Genomic DNA, 27884 nt, shown 5'->3' with positions numbered 1-27884 from the left:
TTCCATGTTGCCAGTGTGGTGTATTTCATGTAATTTAAGTATGTGTGGTTTGCATGGGAGAGTAGCAAGATAGGTTCAGAGGTAGTGGGTTATGCATGTTCCTTTTTGTACCGCTCGGTCTGGAGGATATTTTCGTGATGATGGGTGTGAGAGTCGAAGTGTGAGATATAGCAAAAGATCCACCATCATATCCAGAAAGTGCACTGTAGTGTTAAATAATTACGAGACCATAAGGTAGAAAAATGTAAAGGTGTGTTTAGGTTATAGATTTTATCGGAATAAAAAAGACAGTGAAAAGAAAAAAATTGGTGGCCTTGTTCTTCGAATAGTGTGTAGCCATGATATCCAGAATTTATAATGTGTGCGCCATTCATATTCAGTGCGATGGCCACGTGTTGATCAAGGCCGTTGAATAAGAAAGAAAAGTGAACAATCAGAGTTGTGTAAATTTTTAATAGTCAGATGTGCGTTATCCGTTTCCGTTGCGTAATATTCAAACAGGAGAATAATTTGTAGCTTAATTGTGAGTACTAGAGCCCATGTCACTTGATAAATAAGAATAAATCCACTCGCTTGGCAGACCACTCATCTTGCAGGCCTGACTGCTTGATGCCATAGTATGAGCAAGGCATGCGGGTGTCTCTCAACGTGTTATATTAGAGTGTTCATTTGAATAATTATTTTAAGCTGACACTGTCAGAACCACACTATGGTGATCGAGCACTAACTTTTTAATCTTCCCACGAATGACCTCTTGGTTTCCATGTTCTGCGGCAGCAGTAGCACTAGCAGCAATCTAAAATGGTGCCTGAATCGAGATGCTTATAAGGAAGAGATCTCTCATTGAATTCCTCACTGATACCTCAGGACTAGGCTTGGGATAGCTTAAGGGAAAAACATGGAAGGTGGACCTACACATTTGTCATTTGTTGTTTCGTATAATACACTTTATTACTTAATGACAATATTAACATTGCAATTTACAAACTTATTGGAAGAACCAGAAAACTGAGCAAAATTTGAACAGGCTCAAATCATTTTAAAATTCAACTCTAACAATTGTACGATTAAGAGCAGGAACCGCGCTGCCACTGCGGTCGCAGATTCGAATCCTGCATCGGGCATGGATGTGTGTGTGATGTCCTTAGGTTAGTTAGGTTTAAGTAGTTCTAAATCTATGGGACTGATGACCTCAGGTGTTAAGTCCCATTGTGCTTAGAGCCATTTGAACCATTTTGATTAAGACGTAAAAATCGGAAGTACAGAGTTCCCAAAAACAAGGAAAGTTACATTAACTGGGCGTGGTTGCATGCAGGTTCAACAAAAAATTTTAGGAACCAAATGAATTACAATAACAGCTATTAAATTTACTAACAAATTGGAAGCCTTGCTGACCGTTTCACAGTTTGACAACATTTCTCCAAATACCGGAATGCTCAGAAGACACTCCATTGATTGTAGGTGTCGGAAGGCCGCTTAGCAATGCGTAACCCTTAATAAAAATCCCCTAAACAATAAAACACAGTTCCTCAGACAAATCAACTGGAAAGGTATAAAATTTAAACATAAAGGGCCACTCATATAACGCAACCAGACGTTAACAACAACGCTTAATAAATATACAGTTGCCCAAAATTTAAGATAAGTTCAAGTATGTGCAGTTGGAATGTACTTCAACTGGTATAGACCAGCAGATACTTTGACACAATCCCTAATAACTACACAGTTGCCGAAAATTCAGAGTAAGCTGAGAGCTCCAGCAGATGGCTATCATAGCCAACAAGAAACGAGAAGCGAAATTTCGCAGCAAGTATAGTAGCTAATGACTGGATCAAGGTAAGGTTCAGCAGTTTGTCGTGGTAAGTAACAGGTCTTAAACCGCATTCTGAGAAGCAGTAGTAAGGGTGCCATTTTAAAACAACAGTTACACAGGTATGATGAGGAAAACCCTCAGGCTTGGCAAACACGTCTTAACCTCCTGAGCTCTTTAAATTAACCTGACAGACTCTGCCAACACACATGAAAAGGGAACAGTAATCTGCGCAGATAAAGCTTGTGTGTGTGAGTTGCCAAGGGACCAAACCGCTAAGGCCATCGGTCCCTAGTCTTATACACTATTTAAACTAACTTAGACTAACTTACGCTAAGGACAACACAACACCCATGCCTGAGGAAGGACTCGAACCTCTGACGGGGGGCAGCCGCAAGAACCGTGGCCAGACCCCTACGACCGCGCGGCTACCCCGCGCGGCCAGATAAAGCGTCACACAAGAATTACCAGCGAGTAAAAAAGTATCTAAGATAGACATATACCTTAATGGCAAGCGGGTAGCAAGAGGTTAAATTTAACGCTCCTTAAAATTGCTAGCATTCACCAACGATCACATTAGCGCCTGTCGATTCAATAACACAAACACACGCATATACGACCTTGCCTTTCGCAAAGATCGAACCACAATTTATTTCCTTCGTGGAACCTATTACAGGTTGCACGAGATATGGCCTGGAACACAAATTGGAATCAATAACACAGACGGATGGTCATAGTCTCAAACACTGGCAGCCGCGATAATATAACAGGTCCCATTCCATACAACACAGGCATGGCCTTACAATATCAAGTACTCAGAACAAAAACAAAACAACACTTAACTCGTCCGCAGCTCGTGGTCTAGTGGTTAGCGTTGGTGCCTCTGGATCACGGGGTCCCGGGTTCCATGCCCGGCCAAGATGGGGATTTTCCCCGCCTGGAGACTGGGTAATTGTATTGTCCTCATCATTTCATCATTATTCATGAAAGTGGCGAGGCCGGACTGTGTAAAGATTGGAAATTTGTACGGGCGCTGGTAACTGCGCCCCTGATTGCCCCACAAACCAAACGTCATCAACAACACTTAACTCCACGTAGGTGAGAAGGAGCCGCGACTTGCAGGATTTCAGCCAGGGCGTTATTGCCTCCAGCCCACACAGGCGATCGTGGAGGTGACGTAAACCTTAGGTTTGCAGAGTAAGCCGGGAGTTTGTCGACCAGGTTGCATACGACGTCCGTCTCCCTTAGCGCCGCCCACCGCTACCAATTTTTTAAGCGAGCCCGCCAGTCTTTCTGCCGACCGATTTAACCTTGCGTCGTTCCTCGAGACCCACGGCGGACAGCCAAGAGTTCCCCATAAGCCACAAGTTACAGCCACATGCCAGTCAATCAGCTGACCTCTCCAGACCCCGCCAAACCGACAAGACACACACGTCGACCAAAGACCTTAGCTCGCGATAAACGATCGAATCGATATTGGCAACCGAAGTTGTTAGTGGCGCAAGTCGAATGCCATATACCGCCAGTATTAGAGCCGCCGCCGCTCAGTCACTGCTGAACGGCGCCTGCTGTGGGTGTGTGGAGCCGTGAGCAATGTTAGGCAGTGAACACTGCGTTCCAGCAGTGTTGAAGAGGATGTGCACGGCAAGACCCTGACCAGCTCCGATCCCTTACAATGAACAGCGTCTCGGTCAACTCATCCATGATGATCGGCGAATTACGACCAAGATACTGTGTGCACAGCTCTACGGCTGCTGTAATGCGTAAGACGAGATGTTATGCAACCTTGCTTATTCCAAAGTGTGATCGATTTGGGCCGTGGATGCTTGCACAAGTCTAACAAATTCATACAATGAAAATTCATCGTGACCTGCTAGACTAGTACGAGGCTGAAGATGGCATTTTTCTGAGCACCACCATCATCATAGATGAAATACGGGGTGACCACTGCGAGCCAGAATCCGTAAGACAGTCCATGGTTTGGCTACATGCGAATTCTCCAACAACAGAAACGTTCAAGACAAGCCATTTGCAGGCAAGGTGATGTGCACGATCTTCTGGCAGGGGCATAGTGTGGTCTATTGGATGTATTTGACCCTAACACATTCACACAATGAAAATTTACCGTGACCTGCTGCACTAGTAGGAGGCTGAAGATGGCATTTTTCTGAGCACCACCATCATCTTAGATGAAATACGGTGTGACCACTGCGAGCCGGAATCCATAAGACAGTGCATGGTTTGACTATATGCGAATTCTCCAACAACAGAAACGTTCGATACAAGCCATTTGCAGGCAAGGTGATGTGCACGATCTTTTGACATAGGCATGGTGCGGTCTATTGAATGGATTTGAGCAGAAAGCAGATGTCAAGTTAGTATGCTATAAGACGACGCTGACTGAAAACTCGAATTTCAAGAATCAGGCCATGTAAGAAGACAAACTTCCGCTTGCAGTGCGTTAACACCAGGTCCCACAAAAGCTTGACTCGAGTGCCCTACCGCATTTGCCGTACAGTTCTGATTCACCACATGTAGACTTCCACCCGTTGGACCTATCAAAGATGCACTAAGTGGCCAGTATTTTCCAGACTCAGATGCTTTGGTCGTCCGCCCCGATAGCTGAGTGGTCAGCGCGACGGAGTGCCGCGCAAAGCGGCCCGGGTTCGATTCCCGGCTGGTCGGGGATTTTTCTCCGCTCACGGACTGGGTGTCGTGTTGTTCTCATCCTCGTCGTCGTGTTGTGTTGTCTTCCTCATCGTCTCATCCACCAGGGTGGCGGCAGGAAGGACATCCGGCCGCCCCTACAATTAACCTTGCCAAATCAACCCATAATAATGCCGACCCTGCGAAAGTGCAGGACGTGGGCACAATGAAAGAGAGGGAGAGATGCTGTGGTCGAAGATATAAGTCAGTGGCTAGCCTTAGCTCTTAAAGTTTCCTTGACCACTGCATGTAGGCTCTTGTTCATCGAAGTCGACGATTGGTGGTGAAGATGTGGAAAAATTACAGCATTCAGCTGCCGTTCTACTCTGTTTAACTGTTTTGTTACGATTTGTGGCTCTGTTGTAGTTTGCTTGAAGATAAATGGAAGATGTTATAAAGACAAAAAGAAAGGAGTTCGATCTTCGATTGACGCTGAGGTCATAAAAGATGGCGCACTATCTCACATGGGCAAATACTGGGGAAGAAACTGGAAATAGATATAGCACTTCGTGTGCTTGAAACTGGTCACTTTCGAAGTTTTGACTATATTGTCATGTAGAATCCGGAATCTTCTATCAGCTACACGCACGAAAGTACACACGGAGCAGAAATGCCTGCTCAGGAAAGATAGATCCTTTTTTAACATAGAATGTTTTGTTAAATTACAATAATTCATAAATAAGTAACTCACAGAACCTGAAGTAGTAAAGCGCCAAAAATAATTACAGGAGGCAGCAATTAGGCCAATGATCAGTATGTCTCCAGCCAGAGGTTGCAACAGTTACACCATGGTCGACGACGCAATACATGCGGCTGCATGGTTCAAATAATGTTAAAGTTTTAATTGAATTTCTGAATTTGTATACGTCAGAATATAATACTTTGTCTATTTTTTGATGTTAATGCTGTATGTTAACCGTCTTACTGGGGGGGGGGGGGGGGGGGGGTTCATTCACTCCTTCAGGAAAGAAATTAGAACTGCTGAGTAAGTAAACAGAAACCAAAAAAACATTAACAGAACAATAATTTCAGAAACAGACTCACAAGGAAACAATAAATCTTGCCTTATCAATGTCACATTGCGACAAAGGCTAGCAAATACAGGTTGTCTCAAAAAGGTCTTTACAGCTTTAAAAATTCATATAAATTTACTGAAAGAAGATATAGAGCTCTGTTTAGTGTTATTTTGTAGGGAAATACATCAAGTTTTTTTTGTTTTTTTTTTTACCTTAAAGATGTTGTATGGGGTTCCCGTTGGTTATCCTGCGCACATGCCAGCGGAAGTCAATGTTTTCCCAAGCTCCCTGCAGCATTTCAGGTGTAACTTGCTCAGTGGCGGCGTAAATTCTTGCTCTGAGTTCAGGTAGAGAAGCTGGCACAGGAGATACAAACACAATATCCTTGATGAATCCCCATAGAAAAAATCGAGTGGTGTCAAGTCTGGGGAACGTGGGGGCCATGCAACTGGCGTGTCATGGCCAATCCATTGACCTGGAAAGTGGTCACTGAGAAAATCGCGGACGTCAGCCAGGTGGTGGTCGATGCACCATCTTGCATGAAGTAAACATTTCGTTCTTGGTCATCCTCATCGATCTGTGGTATCAAAAATTGTTGTTAACTATCCCGTTGATGGTTCTATCAAGGGAAAGAAGGGCCGTACACTTTGTTTTTGCTCAATCCACAAAAAATGTTCAGTTTAAGGCTATCACGAACATGTTGCATTGCTTGATGTGGATTTTCACTGCCCCAAACCCTACAGTTATGCGTGTTAACCTTGCCACTTAAGTGAAAAGTCGACTCGTCAGAAAAGATAATTTTGTTCAAGAAATGTTCATCCTCATGTAATCGATTTAACAGATCCGCATAGACGTTCTTGCAAGCAATTTTATCAGTGTCTTTTATTGATTGTACAATCGTCAATCTGTACGGTTTCAAATGCAAATGGTTTCTGAACACATGTTAAACAGTCGTATATGGGATCTGCAGTTCGCGAGATGCACGCCGGGTCGATTTCGTAGCGCTGTTGACAAAACGTTGTCTCACTCGCTCAACGACGTCAGATGTGCTTGGACGACCTGATGATTTCCCATGTCTTACCGAGAACCCTGTTTCTACAAAACATTTATGCCACTCATAATTTGTAGACCTATTAGGAGGATCTATAGCGTACTTGGTACGGAGATTATACTGAACTGTTGTCACCGACTTCGATTCTTCAAACCAACACACAATTAGCACGCTTGGGTCCAGAGAAGGCAGCCATCTTTAACGCAACTGCCGCTAGCGCTCCTTACTGTGCTATTCGGCACTAGCGAACTACAAGTTGATACTACAATCACCTCTGTAGGTACTATGAATTAATTTATGTGAATTTCCAAAGTTGTAAAGCCCTTTTTGAAACATCCTGAACAAGAAGAACAGAAGAACGACAAAAAAGAATACTAGAAAGAAGAGACACTGCGAGGAAAACAAAAGAGTTTGCTAAATAAGCTCCGTATCGCTTCTCAGTTGCAAACATCGAATCAAAAATAAAGGAAGGGGAGAGCCTGAACAGTTAAGAAATACGGTATATTTTTTTCTTACAATCGGAATATAAAAAAAAATGACGATGTGCAGCATTTGTAAAACATTATGCGCACTTCCACAGAATTGTGCCATGTTGGCACGTTTCGATATTGATAGTTCCAGTTCGTTAGTGGCCTCTCTGGCCGCAATAGCTTCTCGAGCGGTTTGTCGCCAGCATTTACAAGCTGTCGCGGCCATGAGGCGCTCTCGATGTTGAGCAGTGTGTCTGAGAGGGGCTGGAGAAAACGCAGTGACGCCGTGGCCGACAGTATCCTTGGCTCGTTGCTTAATCATTCCTGGTCGGTGGGATTGAGTGTCGGCTGGGGACGTGAAGATTGCTCGTTAAAAAAGGTATCTCTCCGCGATGCGCGGAACCCGGCTTGTTCACGGCATTTCAATTTGCAAGAAGCCTGTGTCCTCTGTGGTGCCGGGTTGTGTTCCTGTCTGCCAGTTTCATGGACTGTGTGCAGTGGCATCTGGTGAATAACAACCGTATTTTCCAGATTCTTTGCAAATATGTCATAACACCTGATAGCGGTTGATTAATTTGTGGCCCAATATCCTCCCACTCTACACCAGTTCTCTACCACATTGCAGAAATAAAGGGAACGATCTACTGCCACAGAGAACTATTTAAGAGGTTTGAATCGCCTGAAACACAGCCCTTACCGCCATCTGAAGCACTCGCCCTTCTAGAATGTCAGAGTACGGCGGCCAATTACCGTGGCGTCAGAGACGTCATGCTTTACCGACTCTTCTTTATAGAGCAGGAAGGCATGGGTTACAAGGCTGAGTCCTGAACAGAGATGCCCTGAAATTACTTAATTTTGTTTTGAATTACTGGAGGGAGATACGCCACAGTTGAGTTTCACCTGCCCAAGTTTTTGCCCCTCGCTTTCAGACACTCTCTCTCGCTTCTTTCACCGACTTTAAAAAGCTAGACGTTGTGTTCAAACTTTCTCTAAATCGATTAATCTACATGCATAGACAGTTCCTTGAGAAACTATGCGACCGATTCCCTGCCCCATACTTGGCACTCCAGTCTATAATGAATTCGTCGTAGTCGGGATGTTAAAACCTTTGTTTTTATAATTGATTGCCTCTCGACGTTAGTAGGGGGCAGGCTATGTTCTGGGACAATGGGCCCATTGTTCTCCTTATAGGAACAAACTAGCCACTTTGTCTAGCATCCTTATGTAAACAAACGTTGTTCTGTATGTAAACAAAATATTCATTTGTGCTCTTAGTAATGTTTACACTAGTCTGATTTGTGAATAAGCGTTTTGCACGTAATCTTAATAGTCGTAATTTATGACCCATTATAATAAGTCATCTTAATGACCATAATTAATGAACAAAAATATGGCCACCTTCTCTCCCCTACACCTGTAGTCCTGTTGGGTGATATCAGATCGTGCTGAATTATTTGTTAATATGATTTAGAGCCCCCCAAAAAATGACATCGCACTTTTCAACCCTACAATTGATGTGTAATATTTGCAATCTTGTTTTTGCAGTTTGGAACATATTATTGTGCCAAATGGCATATTCTGCAACATATTACCGCCTACCATTGCTATTTACAATTTTGGGGCAATTAGTCAACAATATTTCTGATTTTCTCCCAGTATTCCAAAGACATACATAGCTTATCGTAAATACGAGACTATAAATGTTTTAACAGTTAGCTCCACAGTGCGTTATTTAAACAAATATACTGGCACCCAAATAGTTTAATGTTTAACAATTAACACAGTTCAGTGCAACAAATAGGCTCTTCCTACCTACCAAGTTTATTTTTTCACTGTTAGGATTTTATCACTCCATTATTAGTGGGTTAACAGATACGGTGTCACTACAAGTTGCATAGTCTAACACTATTAGATTTTAATGGACTTGTAAATAATGGTGGGAAATTCAAGTAGGAACGTTTTTACAGGAATTTCTGTACATCGCTAAATTTCATTCATGTTCCACACTCATGCTGCTACCAATATCACTGTAGCATGGCTGAAGTGGTAGAGGTATGCTCCTTATTTAAATCGCATAGTGTTGGCGAACTGCAGCCGATTGCTTCTGTGCCTACCATATATTCATCACCTCCTAAAAAATAGGCCTGCTGTGCCACAACTCTCCTTCCAATACTGTAACGGATTAATAAAGTTTTGTTGGTGGATGCGGTTGCCCAGAAGAGAAAGAAGACCCAGGTGTCCTCCCCTTGAAAGTTAAGGAAAAAACTTTCAAAAACTACCATTTTAAGCTGCTTTGATACTTAATGATATCAAACAACTGCAAACAAATGTTTTATTTTAAACAAAAAAGCTTCCTAGACGAAAAAGTTTTAAATTTTTTGAAACTTGTAGCATTCACAACCTCTTTCTGAGTAACTTCTTTTATATAATTGTTAACACACAGCAATAAGCTCATAAGCCATTTGTTAACACAGAGTTGATAAGCAAGTTAAAAGTAAATAAACTGAATTTAGAATAAAATACTTTCAAAACCGTAGTCCTTAATTTGTTGACAGTTATCAGTTTAGTTCATAAATATGTATAGCCTATTTTTGAAACTAATAATTGTAAAGTCTTGAATAGATGCCCAAATATTTTTTCTAATTTTTATTTTCGATACAATTCACAATGATACTCGTTTTTAAATAAATATAGTAGTAATAAAATGCAATATCCATATTAATCATGTTATCAGAATAATGTATTTGAGACTAACACCTCCAAAGAAATACAATGTAAACAGTGAGAATGATATTATATCGTTACAGTAGTTCAACGCTTTCTTGCAGGCACAGAAAGCTTTAGTTTTGAATGTAATATTGTGTTTCTTTGATACAATGAGTGGTTACAATCTGGCAAAGAAGATCGTTTACGAAAACCAATTGTGTTTATATTTTTCATTTTAGTTCTCTACACATACAATGTATATTTGGCATGATTGTATTAGCATCTAATCTACACTTTTTCCGTTTTTATACAAAATTGTAAAGCTAATGCTAATTACAAAATCTTTTTACGTCACAGAAGATCAACTGTCATTATATTAAATGTTATCTGTACTTAAGAAAACATAGATTTTCTGTTCTTACCGCCTTCTCAATATACCTATCAATAATTTCTTTTTTTTGTTAATAACGATTTTGTTAATAGCGATTTTGCCCTCAACGGTTTCTCAATCGATTCTTAATGAGTGTGAGTGTCGAGAAAGATCTTTCTGCTGTCGCAGTTGACACAGGAAGAGAAGAAAGGATCATCATCAAAGATCTAATTGTAGAAAAAGTTTCTGGAGTGCAAAACTGCAGACACCCAACTGCATAGCCTTACAGAAGTGTTTCGTTTGCGTCTTCCCTTCTCCATTTTGTCACCCACAGCTTGATCTCTCCCTTCAGACTAGAAATACATTAATCCTCTCCAATTACTTTGTATTTGTTTGCAGGCTCTGCATCCCTAATAACTGACATCAAGGACATCGTTCATGAACAGATTTTTGGTAAAAGGGTGTTAAGATTATAGAGACTGTGAACGTCTTCAGAGAATCTGTTTACTAGATCATTATTTATTGTGTCAAGACTAGGGATAAAGACATCCACCCAAAAAGATATTTTTCCATACTTGATGGGGCAGCATTGGTCCTGTTAATTTATCGAGATGTGATCCTGGGTGTTTGAATGGTGCTTCCTACATCATCTGCCAGGTTTTTTTCATAAAGCAGGCTGAATTTTGCAACCACATTTTCTCGCTTTGTTTTCATAACTGAGGAAGTATCAGTCAAGATCTCATTTGCTTCGCTAACACCAATAGTCTCTTTTTGGAAAAACCTATTGAGAAGCAGCGTTTGGCTGAGCACTTCAGCAAAGCACACGAGGTTTACGATGAAGTCTCCAAGGCTGATTGCATATAAAATGGTCCTAGCTGTTATGCTAGGGCTGTCACTTGAAAAATATGACCACTGCGAAATTTCCTCAAGGAATGAGACGATTTTTATCACTGTTTGTTTAGAAAAGAGTCTACAGATAGATGCCTTTTACCCATCTTGTTAGGCACAGGTTAGTTGGGACCCTACATGCTTTATGCGCACAGCATTACTCTTTTGCGGAGCTTTAAAGAAAAGAGACAAACTAATGATACCAGTTGAGTTTCACATTAATTGCAAGTTAGACAAGTTCAAAAAATAGGTAAGACAAAGGGCTCGTTCAGCATTATTAGATGCTTCCGTTATTGTACTGACCGCCCCCACAACCTTGGAACTCAAGACATAGCACACATCTCCTGCAATACCAATGCATTTACCAAGATCGAGATAAAGCCTTTTCATAGTGTTTTGCTCCAGTCATTCGGGAATCTTTCTTCTCTTCATCTATTTTGTCACAAATATTGGTCTCTTTGTCATCTTCAAAAGACTCCTATTGATCAATATCGCTTTCAGAAATTGAAGGGAAATTCTTTACATTTGTTGTGAACTTTGAGTGTTTGTTTCCACAGATTTTTTCGGCCACTCGTGGCTTGATAAAACCTATGAAATGTTCTCTGATCGTATCTTGGTAAATATATCTCAGAAAAATTGTCATCTGAGTTTTGTGGCTTATATTAGGGGCTACATAAAAACCTATATTGTAGAATCCGTTTTCTTGCAGCCTGTGTAATATTTGCGAAATAATTTATTCGCAACAGAATTCAGTCAAATCAGTTTTACTGAGGAATGTACCTCTTTTGCTGCCAGAGTTATGCTGCGTCAGAGTTTAGTATCCAGTGGCGGATCCAGGATTTTGTTTTGGGAGGGGCTTGAGCCAACTGAGCTTACTTTCTCCAGTACACATTAATATACTAAAAAGCACAGATAATTTTATTTTGCTCATTTAACGCATAGCGAATCTCCTCGGATAACGCTTTGCAAATTCTTCAATGACTTCGACAGGTTGTAGGCTGCCAGATATATCTCGGTGAATATACATGGCAGCCAAACCATTCAACATGTCATCCGTCATTGTCGTGCGAAGGTACGACTTTATTAGTTTAAGCGAAGGGAAGCTACGCTCCACACTACAAGCAGATACTGGTAATGTAGCGAGAATTTGTAAAAGAATTTTTATAATAGACAACATTCGTTTGTCTCTTGAGGGGGATGTTTCCTGTCTCTCCAAAGCTCCTTCCAAACAGTTATTTCTCCCGAAAAAGAGAGGTGGTGAGGCAAGTCACTGTTGTAAACACGTGCAGCTGCCACTAAAGAGTTCAGATTTTCTGTTTTTGCAATGGCACTTGGTATAACGGTGAACAGGTGGAGAAATGAAGAGTGCTCTGCTATCGAAAAGCGACTCCTCAACTGTCCCAATGCAAAAAATGTCGTGTGACTAGGGCCTCTCGTCGGGTAGACCGTTCGCCTGGTGCAAGTCTTTCGATTTGACGCCACTTCGGCGACCTGCGCGTCGATGGGGATGAAATGATGATGATTACGACAACACAACACCCAGTCCCTGAGCGCGAGAAAATCTCCGGGCCAGCCGGGAATCGAACTCGGGCCCTTAGGATTGACATTCTGTCGCGCTGACCACTCAGCTACCGTGGCCGGACGTCCCAATACAAAATCGGTGAAAGGAAGGAATACACGACATGACATTCTTCTCCAATTCGAAATAACTGACAAGAAAGAAATTCTGCATCAAGCAAAAAGCGTGTATATGTATTAAAGGTTTACTTTACCTGTAGTATTCCTTAGCATCAGGTGCTTCTATATTTGAGCGATAAGCAGAACGTTTGGCGAATCTGGGTGCCTGCACTAGGATGTCGAAAGGTTCTACAATATGACAGGCCTCTTGGAAAAATTCTTCAAATTTCATTCCTCTGTATCGTTCCAGTGTTCTTATTACACTGTCTACCATCTAATAGCCAGAGTTAAGATCTAATACAACAGCCTGAAGTTGCCATTAAACCAAACAGGAAGTTCGAATACAGCGGCGGTTTCCGTCAAAATTAAGATAAAGTCATATCGTTGAATAGAAGCCAGAAGACTTGCACCTTCCGATGACGGAGAAGTTCTGTTCGTTTCTTCAAAGAACTGTACCATAGAGTCAAAGAGCTCTTTGAATTGAAGGAGTGCATCACGCCTTTCAAGTCAGCGTGTATCACTAGCTTAACTCTTTTTCCCTCTGGATGTTTTTCAAGAATTGCTCGCTTGATAAGTTCCAACCTTTTTGCTGGCTTGCGCACAAAATTGGTAACACGACTTATAACTACCATCGTATTGTGAACACTAGGAAAGCTGCAGGCCCTCACCAAAGCTAGGTCTGGTTTATGTGCTGCACAATGCAGCGGTTGGAGCTGCTTTATTCGGGATTGTACGCCACTGAACTTTCCAGACATGTTGACACCTTCATCATAACATTGACCTCTCAAATTCTTAACTTGTATGGCGACTTGATTTAATTCTTGAACGATACGATCGCTTAATGCAGCACCAGTCATGTCAGTTGCAGATAGAAAGCATATGAAGTCTTCGTGTGTTGTACTTTTTTGTAAATTCAGATACGTGATACATACACTGACTTGTTCTGTACCAGTGGCATCCGTTGTTTCGTCGCCAAGGACAGCATAATATTTTAACTTCTTTGACTTTGTCGAGCACCTTTTTCCTAGTGACAGAATGGCAACAGTCAATCAGCTGACTCTTGAGTTGTTTTGCTAATTTTTTGGCGCTGTCTCGAAATGTTTTCGGAGAGACGAATCACTTGAGTCAATGCGAAATTTTAAAAGTGCTCGAAATTTTCCTTGGCCGATTTCATCACTCTGTGTACCGTAATCTCGGTGGCCTCTTAACTGTAGGTCACTTTAAGTTTCTCAATTTTGATTAAATTATTTACAGATTTTTCAGGATTTTCATATCAACTTTTAAACTGTGTGCTTTTTAAAACTGCCATTTGGAGATAATCTGTAGCAGAATGGTTTCTGAAGATTTGTAGTGCTTTTTTGTGTTTGGAAAGTGGAAGAGTGACTAAAGATCTTAGAGCCACAGAATGCTTGCCCTTACTATCTGGATCAGCAAATAGTAAGCAAGGCAAACATTTTCCACCGTTCTGTTGTTGGCTCTAGACTAGCCAGGAGTTTTTCTTTAGCCAATCAGAACGGAACTTTCTTTTTTGTCCACCCTCTGTCTGTTCCGGATATTCATAATTACGAGGTTGTTCTGAAGACTTCGTCAGATCTTTATAGTTCTCCTCGCCACAGAGTACTTTTCCTACCATATAAGACATATCAAAAGGATTTTCAGCGCAAGTAGTCGATGTACGAGCCACTCCCGCTGACACTGGTTCCCGTTCTGTAACAAGAGCGAACAAAAACTGCATCTTGTACGCGAATCAGAGAATCATACATAAGCAAATCAACAACTTACCAACAACTAAAATAACTGTTCGGAACTATATTACACAATTATTTGAAAAGGCCACTAATCATTTAGGGGTTTAAAATAAAACTCATTAATATGAAGCTTTTCCTTTATTATGGAACAAACTTGAAATCAGCTAGTCCCTGTAAAAGTTATATACAAACTAACCAACTCGACCTAAATGTATGAAACAGCTGATTTTTCACGTTTGAAGTTGGTCTCACAGTAAAAGTTGTTCTTATTGATGAGTACTTTAACCCGTTAAAATATTATTTACCGATTTTAGGTAAATAACGCGGTATAAAAGTATGAAATTCCTGGCAACACCAGCATTCGCGCGAAGAAAGCTAGCATAAAAATAATTCAAAATCGAACAAACCCGACGAATGATATTACATCATTTACGCTAAATTTCAATCCACGCTGTCCCTTGTAGGGCAGGCAGAGAGGATCGAGTGCTCAGAGCATTTTTGTTGCCAACACTGAAATGAAATTTCCCGCTAAAAGAGCGTATTCAAAACCACTATAAAACACTACATTTTTTATCGTGCCTTCAACCAAATCATTAGATTGTTCTTTTTTAAGCAGTATGTTGAGTAACCAAAAGTATGAGACAAATTATCCCTTTGTTTAAAGCTAGAACAATATTATGAAATGTGGCACAGGCGAAGTTACCTAAGAGAAAATGAAGGGCTCGGGGTTATCAACGTCTTCCTCGACAGAAGGTTCAACACTAGAGGCAGAGGTAGTAGCGGATAAAGTATGTTCAGATGCTTTACATGTCGTTAACAGTTCTATCAGGTCACATGAAATTGAATGAAACCGCAAACAGCTGTTAATTGATGGTCTATTAACACGATCGCTTTCGCTGCGTTAAAGCAACATCTTCAGGTGTAAGTGGTGTCACATAAATTAGCACATGGAGACACCCCAACCTCCGTAGTCAGAGAATACAACCCCTTGAAGAGGGGAAGTGCTCAACGAATAAAAATCGGCTAAACATTCGGGCGAATAGTGCAGGGGATGAGGCAACTGCAGTCAGTAGTCATAAGGATAACACACTAGTGGATTCTCTGACTACGAACGTTGCATGCATCTCCATGTGCTAATTTATGTGACACGATTTACACCCGAATACGCTGCTTTAACGCAGCGAAACCGGTGGGATCAATAAACCATCAGTTAACAGCTGTCTGCGGTTTCATTCAGTTTCAAGTTACCATGTGGCTGCCCGTGTTACAAAGTTGTAAGTTCCTACCTGCGTTAGCACTTCTGTTGGCAGTTAATTATTGTGGCAACATTGTTTCTTCCTTCCGATTCCTGATCGAATCGACAAATGCGAATTCATCATTTCGAATTTCATTTTATTTCTCACTTCAGTTTTAATAATATTGATCTGGCTAAAAAGTCTTTCCACTTCCGCATTCGACAGCGCGAAAGTTGTCAATTTGTAAAATAGGTTGACGTCATCTGCATCTCTGTGTTGAAGCACTTCACACCAGTAATTAACTGCGTCTGTTTCGAACTATTTAACAAGAGGTGAATTTTGTCAATGAAAATCAGTTTTTGTTATTGTGCCAGGACCGATGTTAAACGATTCAAGGAGAAGAATCAATGACTCTTTAACGACACGAAGAGCTTTGGACACTGAAAGGAGTGAAATCCTCCTCAAAATTTCATTGTTGTCTGGAAGTCGTTGCAACAACTGAATTATTAATTGGTACACAAACTGGATGCATCTCAGACGTAGGACATGTTCTTATTCTGGGTATAACTAAGATTTTCTCAATTCATTAATCTTATTTTCGAACCAATACGTTGTGGGACCTACGTGGTTTCAACGTCCAAATTTAATTTTCTTTGCATTGGATATGTAGAGGCAAAAACTTTTTTAATGATTTTGTTAGCACAACGTGGTTATTTATCAGCTTACACGGATCCTCGGGGTGGGTTCAAAATGTTATTAACCAGATGAAAATTTGAAAGAATCGTCTTGGAAAGTATTTAGATATGCCTAACCGGATTCATCAGAAAACACTGAATAAAGCATTTCTGCAGTGTAACAGTCGTCTTTGATTTGCATTATTTCAGTGTGCGCTCTAAGCTCTAACCAATGGTCTGTAGTTCCTGTTACCGCAGGCTCTATGGACAACCATCGCGTATCACATGCGGGTTGAATTTTAAGGGGTTCTGCTCCTTTGACAGTCTGATAAATATCACTATGAAGAATGACACTTGAAGAATGCAAAAACAAATTACATGTTTCCCTAACTAAGGAGTCCAGATTTCCTTGAGCGTCTCACTTGCAGCAGTAGTAGCAAGTTGAACTGAATGGCTTACACATTTTATAACAATCAAATCCAGAATTACATTTTTCAAAATTTGATTGACACCATTGTGAACTCCAACACATACATTCGTATTGTGTGTGCCTATGCCCTACGGCTTGTTTAGATCTAATTTCAATTCTTGAGGCGTGCTTTAATTGCTGTTACACTAGGCTGTGCATTATAATGTTCGAGATCGGCTAATTTTAAAAACGTTGAAATGATCGCATTGGTTGCAGCATTGTAATACATTCTTGTTATTCCTAAAAATTTGGTTCTATTTATTTATTTATTTATTGTTCCGTGGGACCAAGTTAAGGAGAAGTCTCCATGGTCATGGAACGAGTCAATACATGAAATTATAACACGATATTAGAAACAGATAAAATGAAATATAAAAAAACATATTCAGGTGACAAGTAGTAAGTTTAAAGAAAGAAAATCAACAATGTAACACTGGAATTTGCTTAATTTTTTAGCTCTTCCAGGAGCTCCTCGACAAAATAGAAGGAGTGAGCCATGAGGAAACTTTTCAGTTTGGACGTAAAAGCGTTTGGGCTACTGCTAAGATTTTTGAGTTCTTGTGGTAGCTTATTGAAAATGGATGCAGCAGAATACTGCACTCCTTTCTGCACAAGAGTCAAGGAAGTGCATTCCACATGCAGATTTGATTTCTGCCTAGTATTAACTGAGTGAAAGCTGCTAACTCTTGGGAATAAGCTAATATTGCTAACAACAAATGACATTAAAGAAAATATATACTGTGAGGGCAATGTCAAAATTCCCAGACTATTGAATAGGGGTCGACAAGAGGTTTTCGAACTTACACCACACATAGCTCGAACAGCCCGTTTTTGAGCCAAAAATACCCTTTTTGAATCAAAAGAATTACCCCAAAAAATAATACCATATGACATAAGCGTATGAAAATATGCGAAGTAGACTACTTTTCGTGTTGAAATGTCACTTATTTCAGATACTGTTCTAATGGTAAATAAAGCAGCATTTAGTTTCTGAACAAGATCCTGAACATGGGCTTTCCACAACAACTTACTATCTATCCGTATGCCTAGGAACTTGAACTGTTCCGTCTCGCTTATAACATGCCCAATCTGTCTGATTAAAATATCGGTTCTTGTTGAATTGTGAGTTAGAAACTGTAAAAACTGAGTCTTACTGTGATTTAGCATCAAATTATTTTCCACAAGCCACAAACTTATTTCATGAACTACATTATTTGATACTGTTTCAATATTACACACAAGATCCTTCACTATCAAGCTGGTGTCATCAGCAAACAGAAATATTTTTGAATCCCCTGTAATACTAGAAGGCATATCATTTATATAAATAAGAAACAGCAGTGGCCCCAGCACCGACCCTTGGGGAACGCCCCACTTAACAGTGCCCCATTGGGACTGAACGTCACTACCACTCTCAATATTGGTGAGAATTACCTTCTGTTTTCTGTTCTTAAAGTAAGAGGCGAACCAATTGTAAGCTACTCCCCTTACTCCATTATGGTCCAACTTCTGCAGTAATATTTTGTGGTCAACACAGTCAAAAGCCTTCGTTAAATCAAAGAAAACACCTAGCGTTCTCAATCTTTTATTTAATCCGTCCGAAACCTCACAGAGAAAATAGAATATAGCATTTTCAGTTGTTCAACCATTTCTAAAACCAAACTGAACATTTGACAGCAAATTATGTGAATTTAAATGCTCCAGTAACCTTGTATATACAATCTTCTCGATAACTTTAGCAAACACCGATGGCATAGAAATAGGTCTAAAATTGTCAACATTATCAATGTCTCCCTTTTTATAAAGTGGCTTCACTGCCGAGTAGTTTAATCTTTCAGGAAATCGACCACTCCTAAAGGAAAAGTTACAGATATGGCTAAGTACTGGGCTAACATACATAGAACAATACTTCAGTATTCTGCTAGATACCCCGTCATATCCATGAGAGTTCTTGGTCTTTAGTGATTTAATTATTAAGTCAATCTCCCTCTTGTCAGTATCATGGAGGAGCATTTCAGGTAACAGTCTCGGAACACTTTTTTCTAAGAGCGCTATATGATTCCCTGTTGGGACTAGGTTTTTATTTAGTTCACCTGCTATACTCAGAAAGTGATTATCAAATACTGTACATATATGCGACTTATCAGTAACATGGATATTCCCACTACGCACTGATTCTATATCCTCGACCTGTCTCCCCAGACCAGCCACTTCCTTTACGACTGACCATATGGTTGTAATTTTATCCTGATACTTAGCTATTCTATCTGCATACCACATACTTTTTGCCTTCCTAATAACATTTTTAAGCACCTCACAATACTGTTTGTAATGGGCTGCTGCATTTAGATTTTGACTGTTTCTAACGTTTTGATATAATTGCCACTTTGTTCTACAAGATATCCTTATCCCTCTAGCCAGCCACCCAGGCTGCCTATTTGTGCTAGTACCCTGTTTTGAACGTTCTAACGGAAAGCAACTTTCAAAGAGCATGAGAAAAGTCTTCAGAAAAGCATTATATTTATCGTCTACTGTATCAGCGCTATAAACATCTTGCCACTCTTGTTCCTTGATGAGGTTTGCAAAGGTCTCTACAGCAACTGGATCAGCTTTCCTAAACAGCTGATGACTATATTTAACACGTGATGCAGCACAAAAATCTTTTAGAGTTAAAATTTTTGCATCATGATCTGAAAGGCCATTCACCTTTTTGCTAACAGAATGCCCTTCTAGTAATGAGGAATGAACAAAAATGTTGTCTATGGTTGTTCTACTGTTCCCTTGCACTCTCGTTGGAAAGAATACGGTTTGCATAAGATTATATGAATTAAGGAGGTCTACCAGCATCCTCTTCCTTGCACAATCACTTATACAATTAATATTGAAGTCACCACATGTAACTAACTTTTTGTATTTCCTATAAAGTTAACCAAGAACCTCCTCTAGCTTTAGCAAAAATGTTGTGAAATCGGAGTCTGGGGATCTATAAATAACAACAGTTAGAAGTTTAGCTCCATTAAATTTAACCACACCTGCACAACATCCAAACACCTTTTCAGTGCAGTACTTTGAAACATCAATTGACTCAAATGGGATGCCGTTTTTCACATACATGGCTACTCCCCCACACCGCAAAGAGCTCCTCGAAAAGCTGCCAGCCAACCTGTATCCTAGTAAAGGAAGCCTCTGAATTATCTCCTTATTTAAGAAGTGTTCAGATATACCAATAGTTTCAGAGTCAACATCTATAAGCAGTTCACTAACTTTATCTCTAATAGCTTGTATATTTTGATGAAATATACTAATTCCCTCATTACTCGGATATCTAAGCTTTGTCCAAAGTGGTTCCTTTGTTAGAGAGACTTCCCTTAACAGGAATACCTATCAGCTGACTTCAATCTAAAAAAGGTGCAGCTCTAACACCCACTACTGCAGGAATTTTCCCATGAGTGATCCCACCAACCCCACCTACGCTGTCACCTATAAGCTTTGCCAACCTCCCCTTCCCATACCTGTTGAGGTGCAGACCGTGTCTAGTGAAACCCGTCCTGCTGATAGACTCCACCGACACCACTGAAATGTGACCCATACTTTCTGTCATCAGCGCACCCCCAAGTATCATGTTATTACGCCTGACGGCTGTATTAAGATGAGGCCGATCGTGACGCTGAAACAGTTCCACGAAATGCACATTCGTGTTGCCAGTCTGAGTGGCTATCTTTTCCAGGTCACCATCTATGTTATACTCCTCATCCCTATCAATACTATTACCAGCCCCACCCACAATCACTATCTGATCCTCTTTAATAAAATCCCTACATAACCCCCGTATGTTAACAGTCACCTGAGCCAATCCTGCATTAGGCTTCACAATGCTGGTGACCTGGTACTCACTCCCCAGCACTTCCTGCAACTGCTGGCCTACACCCCTGCCATGAGAACTACCTAACAGCAGAACCTTCTTCTTCCTCTTCGACTTTGCTACTGTTCTAGCCACCGTAACTACTGAGGTCTGCTGCATACTTCCTACATGTACAGCTACTGGCGATTCCTCTCCAATAGACTCTGACAGTTGGTCATATCTATTGTAAACACCAATAGTAAAACTATCTGAAAATCTTCTTCTCCTAGCAGATCTCTTGCCAACAGCCAGCTCCCATTCCCCAACCCCCTTCTCCCTCCTCATCCTATCTAGCTCCTCCTGTGCGTTTTTTAACTGCACCTGAAGGGCACAGATCTTACGCTCCTGCTCCTCTATCAACTTACTCTTGCTACGTAGCCTGCAGTTCCAGGAGAGGATCTCACCAGAATGCCCACTGGCTTCCCCACTGCATTCCCCCCAGTGAAAATACTTCGAACAAGTCTCACACCGCAATTCACTACTCACGAACCTACGGCAAAGCCCACACTTCTCACTCATGGTAAAATTTTACTTTTTCTAAGTTCCGCTATTACAATAAGAAGATGTTAAAAACCTGACTACAATAATCGCAAACTTACTCTACAAGGGAAGTAACTACTATTATTAACAGTATTAATAAACAACAAATGTGAATATAACAAAAGACTAATACAGAAAGAGAATCAAACGTCTAATGACACAGTAACGAAGCTGAAAACAGTTCCCAAAAGGTTCTTATGAAATTATTTCACCAGAAAACACAAAAAACTCCGGTTGAAGACTACTAAAGTTCCTAAATAAACCACTATACACAAACAATTAATTAGTACTTAGCTTTCGATGCGCCGCTACAGCTGCAACTGCTCAGCGCGGAATGTAAACACAGGTAAGAGGTTGCGTTGCTCGATACGAAACACTCACAAATATCACGTCACAACACAAGAAAGGCAGAGGTGAATGAAGAAACCACTAGTAAGTCACTTATATAGTAAATATTATCACAAAAACCGTTAAAATATGCATCTGAAACCGAAAAATATATAAAAACTTGGAGAGCGATCTCACACGCAGTCACTCGCTTATGACGTCACACCAAAGGTCGAGCTAATGTCTATTGATTCACTGATTACAATGATATACATACTGTCACCGATATCTTGCCGCAAATTTTCTACAAAATACCGCCTTATTACACGTTTTATAGCTGCACTGCATCTTGTTGTACGTATTTTAAGTTTCCTGGCAATATTACTGTCTGTGAATTTACTCTTGCACAAATCAGTTAAGTGATGACATGACATGATCGGACAATGGGTGGAAGCAAATAATGCAAGGGAATCTTCAGCTGGATTCACTTCTGAATACTCTTTCACGGATTTGGAAGGTATTTTTGGTTGTTAGCAGAATATTACGGCAAATATACAATATGCTCTTGTGTCATCGCCTAGAATTCTTTCTAGCCAGTCTGCAAATTTACTATCGCGTAGCGATTCTGCACGAGATTTCTAGTTATATTTTCCCTTTACTTTACTTATGTTTCGCACTAAAACAACAGCTAATGATTTAAGAAACATCACATTACCATCGGAACTACAGATATGCACTGTGCATGCAATTGCAGATTTATTAATACTAGAGCGCATAACAAAACGGGTGCATAACAATACGGCCACAAAACAACACGGAAACGAAGACAAAGTACCGGATATTATAAATGTTTAGGCGATGTAAATTTAAGAGCTATTACACATTAGTAAATTAAATAGCGCTCTCTGCTGTATATATAATGGATCAAGTGATTTTAAAAAATAATTTTACCATAAAGTATCCAAATCTTTTTAAAATCCACCATAATTCACACCAGCCAGTAGACGCAAATTCTCCACGGAACAGAATTTCACTTTTAGAGTCTCGGTGACATGAGGAAGGGAGTAATGCTGTTGACCTGCTACACATACCAGGTGGTTATAATAAAACTTTCTCTATTTAACACGTTATAATACGGAAACTAATTACTGTACGAGGACCAAATTTGGTTGAATTAATGTCAAGGACATGGGGAGCAGAAATAATGTGAATCATTTCAATTGAAACACTTTTCATGTAGTACCACGATGCATCATACCATTACATCTCGGTACCATGACTAGCTACTAAAGGGCTCAATATGGCGTCCATCTGTGCCCAGAAATCCTTGATATGTTGCGCTTAAGATTAGGTTCAAAATGGGTCAAATGGCTCTGAGCACTATGGGACTTAACTTCTGAGGTCATCAGTCCCCTAGAACTTAGAACTACTTAAACCTAACTAACCTAAGGACATCACACACATCCATGCCCGAGGCAGGATTCGAACCTGCGACCGTAGCGGTCGCGCGGTTCCAGAATGTAGCGCCCAGAACCGGTCGGCTTAAGATTAGGACGTGTGTGAATGTGCCCCTGGTAAACACTGTCCTTCAGGTAGCCTCACAACCAGAAATCACAGGAAATGAGATCAGGTGATCGTGCCGACCAAGCTTTTGGATCGTCTGATAATTCGGTGAAGGTGAACTTCACGAGCGACGGGCGGTGAGGCCCCATCTTGCATGAACACTTGGGTTCAATGCGTCTCTCTCCTGTAGGGCGGGTATGACATGCTGGCGAAGCATATCGCAGTAACGCTGGCCAGTCACACTGTACGTTTATGGTTCTTCAGCGCCAATCTGTTCAAAAAATAATGGGCCCATGATGAACGTAGCCGTGAAGTCACACCATACGGTGACATGTTCACCATACAGAGGAACTGAACGGTGACTGGAGTTGAAGATCCCCACATTCGGCAGTTCTGTGTATTCACCTCACTCGTCAGAGAAAAAAGGAACTTCGTCTGTCCATAGGATGGTCCAGGGTCAGCCCTCGACAACTTCAATCCTTGCGAGAAAGTGGGGAGCGAAGTCGACACGTCATTGTGTGCCCTGTGGTGCAAGTTGCTGTACGATATTGATCATGTACGGATATTATTTGAGAATGGTTCGAAGCACCTTCCGTACAGTTGACGACTAGATGTTGAACTGTCGAGACACAGCACGCGCACAGCCTGACGATCTGGAATTGCGCGCAGAGCTGTCTGCCATAGCAATAGCGATTTCATCAACCACCTGTGGTGCAATTGGTCCCGTACCGACGCCCAGTTCTCAGGTTGATTCGAACTTCTTCATCACGCTCCGCACAGCAAATGGAGAAAGAGTACCCTTTCGTAATCCTTTCAGCCGGCGATATTCTTGCAGTGCAGCTGCGGTATTACTGTTATTTTGATAATAGAGTTTCACCGATAATGCCCTGTTCCTTTTGTCCAAGCTTATGTTGACACATCAACAAGTGCACTGCGACTCGTCAGGTATGTGAGACTATGAATGACGATGATTGATCACTGCACTGGTGGCCATAGTTGGAACTGGACGGTGGCTCTGTGACGCATGGAAATCATGCACCTCCTACTCTGGACATTAACACTACCAAGTTTGGTACTCGTCCCGTAATTAGTTTCTGTGTTATAACGTGTTAAACAGGGAAAGTTTAATTATAACCACCCGGTAGGTCGACCTGAGAGTGCTTCGAACATCCGCAGCTTTAACCCAGATGACGCTAGTGTCTATATAAAAAATCAGATGTGTAACACTTGCATGCCACATTACAGTGTGTGGTGACATTTAACCCAGCTACATACTTCATTCATAAGGAAAGAGTGATCGTCGATAAAAGCCCTGTATTAGCTCTTATTTCTCGTGGTCATTTTGCGGAATGCGTGTGTGTTGGGGGGGGGGGGGCGGGGGAGGAGAGGGGAGGAAGTAATATATTTACCAAACACTCTAATCGGATTTCCACATGTAAATCTATCCGTTATATGCAACATCTCTTTTGTGGCGACCGCCACTGTAGTTTGTTTAGCATCTCGCTGTTACGAAACGACCACAAGCCAGCCGCTCTTCGTCAGATTTCCTGTTAATCCAACTTGATGACTGTCCAAGGCTGACAAGCAGTATTCGAGAATCGTCGAATAAACGTTTTTTTATACCTCTTCTTTCGTGGATAAGATTCTCATCAGTTCTTTTAGTAAATAAGAGATACACCTAATGAAGCGAGCGTCCGCACACACACACACACACACACACACACACACACACACACACACACACACACAGAGAGAGAGAGAGAGAGCAATTGCATGATAGAATTCTTAATTCTTAGAGTTAGGTTATAAATATTTCACATTACCTATTTCGAAATTATGTCGGTGGCTGCAATATTGCCTTTGTTGTGTAGCTTTTTATTTGTTTATCACAAGATAGGAACATATAAAGCACGGAATCAAATCAGTCAAAAGACTGAGGGCTTTAAAAAAAATATCACTCTGGTGCTTTAGTCAGTGCAGGGTGGAGGGAGAAGTGGTGAGAATGTCCATTTCTTGATCATCAAATGGCGAGCCACTCATCTGGATTAAAAAATTCCAAACCTCATCTCCATATTCATTAAGTATGGTCATACGACACTTTACTGGCGAACATTGGTAACAAGTTGAAGTAAATGTGATTGTGTGGCCTCCTACAGGTATAGCCCCAGTGGAAACAAACAAGGACAAGGTAAATGTCATACGTCACTTCATTAGAGGTCGTTGGAAGGCAACGGTAAATAAACTTCACTAGTACCTCACAGACAAAATAACACCATGCTCAGTAAAATGTATAGGGATTCTAAAAGGAAGGTAGATAAATAGGTTAGACTTTGTTGTCTCTTCGGTGAAGAGTTGATTAGAGACGGAGATGTGTTGTCATTAGGTCAACAACGTGCGCTGAACGGTGTGCTCCGAAGCTCTTGCGCCTGCCACCAGCATTGCACCTTGTCAGCCATCATATCTGACACAAACCGTCGCTTGCCCTGCTTACACAGTTGGCAAGCCTCCGGCTTGCAAGCTCTGTGGCGCCGATACCCAACACGTTGTCGCCTGTCTGTGTTTTCACCGTATTTCGACCTCTTTTCATGAATGCTAACGACAGTATCACGCGAAATGCCAACAAGGTTCGCCGTTTACGAAATAATGTCTCCCAGGCGACGGACCATGATAATCTGCTGCTACGGTCGCAGGTTCGAATCCTGCCTCGGGCATGGATGTGTGTGATGTCCTTAGGTTAGTTAGGTTTAAGTAGTTCTAAGTTCTAGGGGACTGATGACCACAGTAGTTAAGTCCCATAGTGCTCAGAGCCATTTGAACCATGATAATCTGCCCATCATGAAAGTCGCTTATGTCAGTGGTTCCCCCATTTGTAGCTTGTATCATCGCTAGATCGGTTCCCCATGCGTGTGGGCTCCGATTACGTGCTCCCTTAGACCGGTATTACACTATCAAATTTCTTTGTCAAATATTTATCAAAGATACGATTAAATATTTGTCAAATTTATTACACAAAGATCTTTGACGTCGCGCTAAAAAGGAGTATTACACTGTCATCATATTTTTCGTCATAGTTCAAGATGGCTGACAACAACAACTTGTTATTAACCGCAGAAGTTGCATGTAGCATAATTGCACTGTGTGCACATGTGGAAGAGAAGCGGGGGAAAGAAAGGAAACGTACCTGGGTGAAGCCGTGGGTTTTACGAGGAGACGATAAAAGCATTCAACAAAACTTTTTACGTGAGCTTGTAGTGGGGGACGGCAAGTCGTACATAATAAATTTCTTAAGAATGGATGAGCATACATTTCAGTATGTGCTCAGTGAAGTGTATCCTCCTATCACAAAGCACAATACTTACTAAAGAACTGCTATATCTGCAGAAGACAGGCTCACTGTAACTCTCCGATTCCTTGCTACAGGAGAGAGTTACTCTAGCTTACAGTACAGCACTCAAATACCACAGTGCACATTAACGAAAATAATACCTGAAACGTATGCAGCAATTTATAAAGCACTAAAGGAGCAGTGTCTGCAGGTAAATAAATGTTCAATACACTTTACATGCATTAAGAACTACTTTTATTCTATAAACAAATCAATTACATTTGGTGTCCGAAAACCGTATCTCACGGCTAATTGACCTCCGCAATATTTTTATAGCTCTCCAATCTTCTTAATCTATTTTTGTATTCAGGGTGCCTCACGTTGTAAAGCGTCTCATCAGCTTCATACATCTTTATTAATTTTGTGTTTGACAGTATACACCAATTGTATATACCGGCCATGTTTATTACAAACACACTACAGATGACAGAACGCTGCAGCGATGCTAGCGCTCCACGTGGTAACATGTAACATTGCAGTGAACTGAAGACAAGCGACTTTTATGATCAAATCTACTGCGAGGCCCTAGATTTTGATCAGATTTATTAGACGACAGACAAGATTCGACAAAGTGCCCTATTACACCATCAAACTTCTTTGGCATAAATTTTGACATATCAACTTTGACAAAGAACTGTGATAGTGTAAGACCGCCCTTCCCGCCTCACGTACCAGCAACGTCAAATGCGGCATCTCGCGGTGGGAATTGATCGTAATGTTTAGGGTCATGAGTTATAACGCAAGGATACACATGACGTGATGTTGTTATCACTTCTGAAAGCGTGTGCACTTTCCAGTCACAACATTATCTCGTGTGGCAGTACACGTGCTCTGCCCGCTAATCCCTCTAAGAAGCGGGATCCAAAGAGATGGATTCTATTCCGTGGAGCCTCAAAAGCATCATACTCGATCATTCTGTCGGGAATGAAATAGTGCGTTATTGCACTGACCAAGGTTAGTTATGGCAATGCAGGTGAACAGGAAGGGCTATATCGCAATCATAAAACCAGTGAGAGTCCAATTTCAGTCGATCAATGATATATGTTTTATCTGGGAAAGAATGGGAGGAAGTAATATTAGAGATTAACGATCCAGCTACAACGAGATTCCGGGAGACAAGCAACGCAGTCTATTCGGTGGAGATTGGGGAACGACATTAACATGATACAGAAGGAAAAAATCTAAATTAATTGGACACCAAAGTCGACAAAACAGCTTCCTTAAAAACACGTCTTATGAGGAGAAATCGTGAGGAAAAAATCATGAGGCAGATCCATAACATCCATATTACAAAGTATTATCAGTGAAATGAAATAGAACCATATGACTATGGCGAATTACAGGGATC

At 41.0% G+C, this 27884-nt stretch overlaps 1 protein-coding gene across 2 annotated transcripts in view; it reads left to right on the top strand.

Annotated features, from left to right (window-relative positions):
• The window catches only part of LOC126466867 (TNF receptor-associated factor 4), a 581524-nt gene that overhangs the window by 200324 nt on the left and 353316 nt on the right, over positions 1–27884 (top strand). The window lies entirely within an intron of this gene.

Source organism: Schistocerca serialis, chromosome 1 (assembly GCF_023864345.2).
Source record: "Schistocerca serialis cubense isolate TAMUIC-IGC-003099 chromosome 1, iqSchSeri2.2, whole genome shotgun sequence".
NCBI classification, from domain to species: domain Eukaryota; kingdom Metazoa; phylum Arthropoda; class Insecta; order Orthoptera; family Acrididae; genus Schistocerca; species Schistocerca serialis.
The sequence above is the reverse complement of the archived record's forward strand: the minus strand, read 5'-3'. Positions and strand labels throughout refer to the sequence as shown.